Below are 6,658 nucleotides of genomic sequence, written 5' to 3' on the forward strand. Positions count from 1 at the left end.
GATGGTGAGGGTCTACGCGCCCTGCTGTCGTTTGTTGGGGGGTGGGGGACTGAGCTGGCGTCTCCGAAACGAGCCGGGCACGCAGACGCCGGAGGAAGGAGGTGGCTGTGGGCGTCCGTGACTTTCTTCTGCCCATTTATCTCCTCCCACGTTGTGCCTCCCCCTACGGCATCTCCGAGAACAAGGCCTCTTGCTTCCTCTAAGGACGTTCACACCCAAGGATCATGGAGCGTTACCTCTGAGGCCACCTTGACGATCCCTCGGGTCTCTGGCCTTCCAGGAAGTCACTGGGTCAGTCTGTCCCAGCCTCTACAGTGAAGCTTCATTCGGGGTCTGGGTCTGTATGGGACAGGGACCCCTGACCTCCCCCCAACCCCCTGCATACTTCAGGGCCAAAGCCCCCTGTAGTTCCAGGGTCATGGTGGACCCCTGAGTCATCTCTCAGCCCAGAGCCCTGAGCCACGATCCCTCATTCCCCAACCTCGTGGAGAGACCTGCACACACTACATATATGCACACAGTACACAACCCAGTCACTATGGTCACACGGGGACACAACATACCCGCAGACAATGCCCCTGAACCACATAAGTATGGCCATAGAAGAAGAAACATAGACACACAAACGTGTAAACCCTGGACAGAATCTTTTGCTTCTGACATCAAATTCCCACCCTTCACCCGGGTGGCTTTGGTCCCAGTCTGAATTCTGACCTGGAAGGCAAGTCACCTGCAACCCTTACACAGCTTCCCGGGGGCACAGATCCCTGGGAATCCTAACCCAAGCATCTTAAAATCCAGCCCCTGAGAGATGCAGGCAGACCTCAGAGCACTCGGTGTGCAGTCTTGAAAGGGACCCCAGACTCAAATGTCCCAGCCCCCAGCAGCACACTCCAGGGACTGGAGCATGGGTGATGGGGTGGGATCCTGGTTTTCAAGATGTTTTAGACGCTCCTGGAGGGAGGCAGTGGCGTAGGGCGCCCGTGACTTTCTTCTGACCATCCCTCTCTCCCTATGCTTTGCCCCCGCCTCTCACCCACCCCCTGTGATGGCACAGCCCCCTGTCTGATTCAGGTAGCCATGAGCTGAGGTCACAAACTCTCCTCTTGTCCCTGGAGCCCACCTATACCCCAATCCAGAGATTTCCCTCCTGTATCCGCCCCCCTGACCCCACAGTGGCCATGGGGTTGAGGTGGGACTACTGAGTCAGAGTGTGTTGAGTGGCAGAAAGGGTCTAGAACCTCGCCTGTCCCACCCCCTCACTGATATGGAGGGGGGGGGGGTGCCCTCCTTTTTCCCCAGACTGATCGGAATGCTTCTTTATCTCCAAGCTCCCCTCAATTGTCCCCCTGTGCCTGGGCCCCAAGGAGGTCCTCTTCAGAGCACTCATTTCCAGCATAGTCATTCTCCTGTCCCAGGGTGCAGACCTGGATAGGCAAGCCCCCTTCCCAAAGCTCCATTTTCTCACTTGCCAACTGCCCAGCCCCCCTGAGGTAGCCAAGACTCTTCTAGTCGCAAGTGCCTCAAATCCCACGTCAAGACAGCTTGAGCAAAAGTAAAAGGAAGTTCCTGGGGGCGCCTGGCTGGCTCAGTCGGTCGAGCATGCAGCTCTTGATCTCGGGGTAGTGAGTTTGACACCCATGTTGGCTGTAGAGATTACTTAAAAGTAAAGTCTTTTAAAAAGAAAAAAAAAAGAGGAAGTTTATGGATATGTAACTGAGAGGCCCAGGGTTAAAGATTTATTTATTTATTTTAGAGAGAGAGAGTGCTGGGGAAAGGGGCAGAGGGGGCAGAGGGAGAGGAAGAGAGAGTCTACTCTCAGTGCAGAGCCTGAAGCAGGGGTCGATCTCACAACCCTGATATCGCGGACCCGAGCCAAAACGAAGAGTCTGATGCTGGTGGTCCCAGGCAAGCCCAGAGACCCAGGGTTAGAAACGACAGATTCAGGTATGGGTGGACAGAACCCTCAAATGATATCGCCAGGATCTGACTCCCTCTCAGCTCTGCTTTCCTCAATGCTGGCTTCTCTCTCAAGCGGTTCTCCCCCAACACAGCTCCAGGCTGACATTTTTCCCAGGCTGAGAGCCCCCCATGGCGCGGGGGTGGGGGGGGGGAGGGAGAAAATGCCTTTTCCCTGGTTAATGCCGCAGAAGTCGCAGGCCTGAGTTTCATTGGCTGAATCTGGCTCCTGTGCCCACCCCTGTGCCAAATCTTTGACTCTGATTGGCTGGGCCTGGATCACGTGCCCACTCTAAATCAATCACAGGTTTATGGTCAGCTGGGCGGGAGACGCATAGTCTTTTCTTAAAAGAGAATTGAGACTGTGACCCTATGACAGGGCTGGTCAGGAAACCTCACAGAGCCCTCTCGGGCCACTGTGATTGCTCGTGGGCCTCCAGCTGCACAACTGCTATTTTGTCCAAAGGGCTGGATGGAGCCTCGTCTTAGCTTCAAGCACCTACAGAAATGGGCAAGGCTGCGGCCCCACCCCCCTGCGCCTGTCCATCACAGCAGAGCCGGTTGCCCATTGGTCCGTCTCCTCTGTGACTGTTACGTCAGAAAAGGGTCTTCTCTCCCAATCCTGACTTTCAAAAAATCAGAGGGAGGAGAGGGCAGAGAGACACTGTTAAAGTGGTCCTCCTTGAGCTGGTAAAGTTGGCAATCGTTTAGAAAACAGAGCATTATCCTCATCAAATCCTGGGGGACCATTCCAAAGTTATCTCAAATTTAATCACATATTTAAATGCTAAAACATACCTACTTCTCCCACATGGACAGTCCTTTTAAGGGGACCTGGGTGGCTCGGTCAGTTAGGTGTCGGCCCTCCTTTCAGGTCGTGATCCCGGCAGTGGCTCCCCACTGAGCAGGGAGCCTGCTTCTCCTTCTCCCTCTGCCATTTCAACCCATCCCCTCTCGCTTGTGCGCTGTCTCTTTCTCTGTCAAATGAATCCTTTTTTTTTTTTAAGTCTTTTAAATTATCTTTTACTTATTTTTTCCAGAGGGAGAGAACCAATAGTCTAGGCCAAGTGCTCTCCAATATCGCATCCATCAAATGCTTGAAATGTCCTGTGCGTTTAAATCACGTTTGATTTTTGAAGATTTAGTACCCACAAAAAATAATATAGCTCAATAATTTTTTTAGTATCGCCTACATGCTGAAGTGATCATTTGGGGGGTATATTATGTTAAACAAGATACATTATTAAAATTAATTTAGCCTGTCTCCTTTTGTCTTCTTAACGTGGCTGCCAGAAAATTTTAAATTAAACGTGGTTTACTTTACCTTTCTACCAGAAGGCACCGTTCTAAACTTAGAGAAATTCCCTACAAACTTGGTCTCATTTTTATCTCCAGTTTTCAAGGTCACAGACACAAAGAGAGCTTTAAGACCTCTAGAGAGAGAGAGCAGACACGTGAAGACATGAATATGAGCATTTCTCTGGGGGTAAACCAGACGTGAGCAGACGTGCGGTGGTTTCTGGGAGTGTGTATGAGTGTGGGGAGGTGAGCAGATGTGTGGGTGAGAGTGAATGTTTCCAAGTGTTCCTCTGTCTGGGGGCCCCGGGAGAGGGGACACCATGTCCAGGGTTAGGTCAAGGGGTGCAATCTGGCCTCTGTCCCAGACATGGGTGGAGCTCCAGTGGCTGGTCCCCTTGCCTCACATCCGTTCCTTTCCTCCACGGGGCCTTGAAGAAGTCGAACTACTCGGGGTAGAGCTGAGGTGCAGGATGGGGGCAGGGGGCAGGAGGATGTGGGGGACCTAGGAATCCTGCCTCCATGCCCAGATACCCCAAACCTAAAAGGCGGGACTCCCAAGGTCCACAAATTCTCTCTTGAGAGGGGCAGGGGATGAAGCTCATGTGGGTAGACACATAGTTTCCTGTAAAGTTTGTGACCATCCTTTAAAATTTTAAAAATTTATTTATATTGAGTCTAATTGGTGTATAATGATGTGTGCGATTGAGGTATACAGGTGCGGATTTGATATATTTGTTTATTACAACATGATGACCGTGTAGCGTTGACTAACATTTCTGTTGCTGGTTCCTGATCGTGGTGGTTCCTGTCTCTGGATCTACGGGCTTCTCCTGCTTGGCGCTCCCTAGGACCTCTGGTCTCCTAAGACCCTCTTGATCTGGGATGGGGGGCAGTGAGGATGTCCCAGGGCTGGAAGGTCCTAGATCGCTGAAAAGAGGAGGCTGACCTCTCCTCCCCCTACCCCCAACCCACACATTTCCTCATCTGCCATGACACCTTCCGGTGGGTGGGGATGTGTGTGGGCAAACTGGCAGACTGGGAACCATGGAGTCTGAGGAAATCCACACGAAGAAGAAAGTCAAGATGCAGGCGGCAGCCTTCAAAGACAAGAAACAGAAGGCCCCAGCCAATAAGGAAGGTTAGGCACCTCGGGGTGGGGAGGGGAGAGGTCAGGTGGGAGAGATGGGGATGGGAGAGACAAGGGGCTAGAAGTGGGGTCATAGCGCTCCTTCCCCACCCCAAAATTTATGTGTGCATGTGTATCCCCCAAACGCTCATGCACGCCCTCTCCACCTAACCAAGAAACAGATCGTGTCTTCCCCATTCCTTATCTTTTATCCTCGGAAATTTGTTGTGTGCAGGGGTCTGGTGAGCCAAGATCTCTGAGCCCCCTTTCCACCCCCACCCCTGCCCCAGAGCTCCCGGCATTGACCCATCCACAGGTGCAGATAACCCTGACTATGAGAATATCACCCTGACCTTCAGAAACCAGGACCAGCTGAAGGGCAGGCATTCACCATCCAAGGATCAGCACAAGCAGCCACCTGCCAACACACATCAAGCAGCCTTGGGAGGGGCCCATGGTAGGGCATCACCGGAACAAAGAGCACCAGGCGGAGGTCGGGGTCTGAGGTGGGGGGCATGGTGACATCAGGGCTTGTGTGTTAAAGGTTGAGGGCAGCGGCTTAGCTTCCCAGGTGGGGACGATGATGTTGGTGGTCTTGGTGTTGGTGGAAGTGTTGGTGAAGGTTTGGATGATGGTGATGGTGGAGGGGTGGGCCTGCACAGAGCCAATGACCATGCTGATGAGACCTGGTGCTGGGGACAGTGCTGACAATGGTAGGCACTGATGTGGATGGGTGTGGTTGACAGCTACTGCTGACATCATGAGTGCTGGTAAAGGGGACGGTAAGGGGGCCATGATGATGGCAGCATTAGGACTGCTGGGGCTCTGGTCAGTGTGCATGTTGGTGGTCACAGTGGCTACGGTATTGGGAAGAGCAGGTGCAGGTGATGGTGTTAGAGTCAGTGCTGACGGGCTGGGTGGCGGTGTTGGGCCCTGGGGGTCACTGTCCTGCCTCTACTCCAGTCCCCACCCCGTCTAGGCGGCCCTCAGACTCTGCCCAGGTCCCCCGTTGTCTACACAGAGCCCTTATGAGCCTGCACATCATTCTCATCCTGTCCTGTGTCATTCTCTTGGCAGTGGTCCTGGCAAAGAGTGAGTAGGGTTTTTGGTTTCAGGGTTTTTGTTCTTGTTTTTGTGTTTTTTGGTTTTGTTTTGTTTTTGTTTTGGTGGGGGGCTGGGGCAGTGTGGAGGGGATCCGGTCCTCAGGAGGTGGGGAGGCCCGGTGTTTCCACCCTACCTCCCTGCTCCCTCGTTCCTCTGCCTTCCCCCGCCCTTGTTCCCAGGACTGCGGGACTGGGGGCGCCTCAAGGCTTCTCCTGCCTCCCCCGCCCCTCCCCCTGAACAGATTCTGAGGTGTCCCGGGAGTTGCTGGTCTTGAAGAGGGAGCTCTGGAATGGTGAGGGTGGCACCCGTGGGGAGGCCCCGGGGGTCCGGGCGGGGGTGGGGGGAGCAGCGGTGATAAGGACACGCCCACTTCCGCTCTCAGTCTCCACCTTGGTGCGCGCGTGTCAGGAGGAGCAGAATCAAGGCTGGAGCTCGGTCCGGCAGCTCGTCACGGAGTCCAAGCAGGACATTAATGTGGTCAAGAGAGATATCCAGGCCGAGAGCGCTAGAGGGAAGACGCTATCAGCAGGTGCCCTTGCCAACCTTCCCTGGGCGGAATTTGTCTCATGCTGGGTGCTGGGGAACTGGGAGGGGGCAGCAGGGGTCCCACCCTCCCAGGGCGCAGGGGTTTAAAGGCACGATGGAGGTCACCCCCTGAGTCACTCGGCAGATATTTAAATGCTGCTGGGAACACCAAGTACACAGGCCCCGCGACACCCCAGACTGGGGGTCGGGCAGGGAGGAGACGTCCAGTAAAGGTGGGGGCCTTGTGGGAGACCCCACACCAGCTTTCTCCTGTCCTCCTGCCCCAGACATGAACCAAATCAAGAATAAGTTACAGGAAATCTCCAAGGCACTGGAGAAGAGCCCAAGCTCATGTAAGTTGGGCTGCGGAGGTGGGTGAGGAGGGAGCCACGGACTTGGTCCCAGTTTCCCTCCTGGGGGAGGGATCTGCCTGACCTTGGGTCTCCATCCCACACAGAGACCTCAACAAATGGGAAGACCTCGAAGACCCAGCTGCACCTCCCAGTGAAGCCGGCCACATGTGTGTATCGTGGTGTGTTGTGAGCGTAATGCATGACACAGTGGGTGGCTGTGTCAGCAAGGACCCCCAAAAGTGTGTCACTGTGAGTGCGGGTGTTGGCAACATGGGGAGCACGGTGACCACGT

This window comes from Martes martes, assembly GCF_963455335.1.
Source record: "Martes martes genome assembly, chromosome: 1".
Taxonomy (NCBI): Eukaryota; Metazoa; Chordata; class Mammalia; order Carnivora; family Mustelidae; genus Martes; species Martes martes.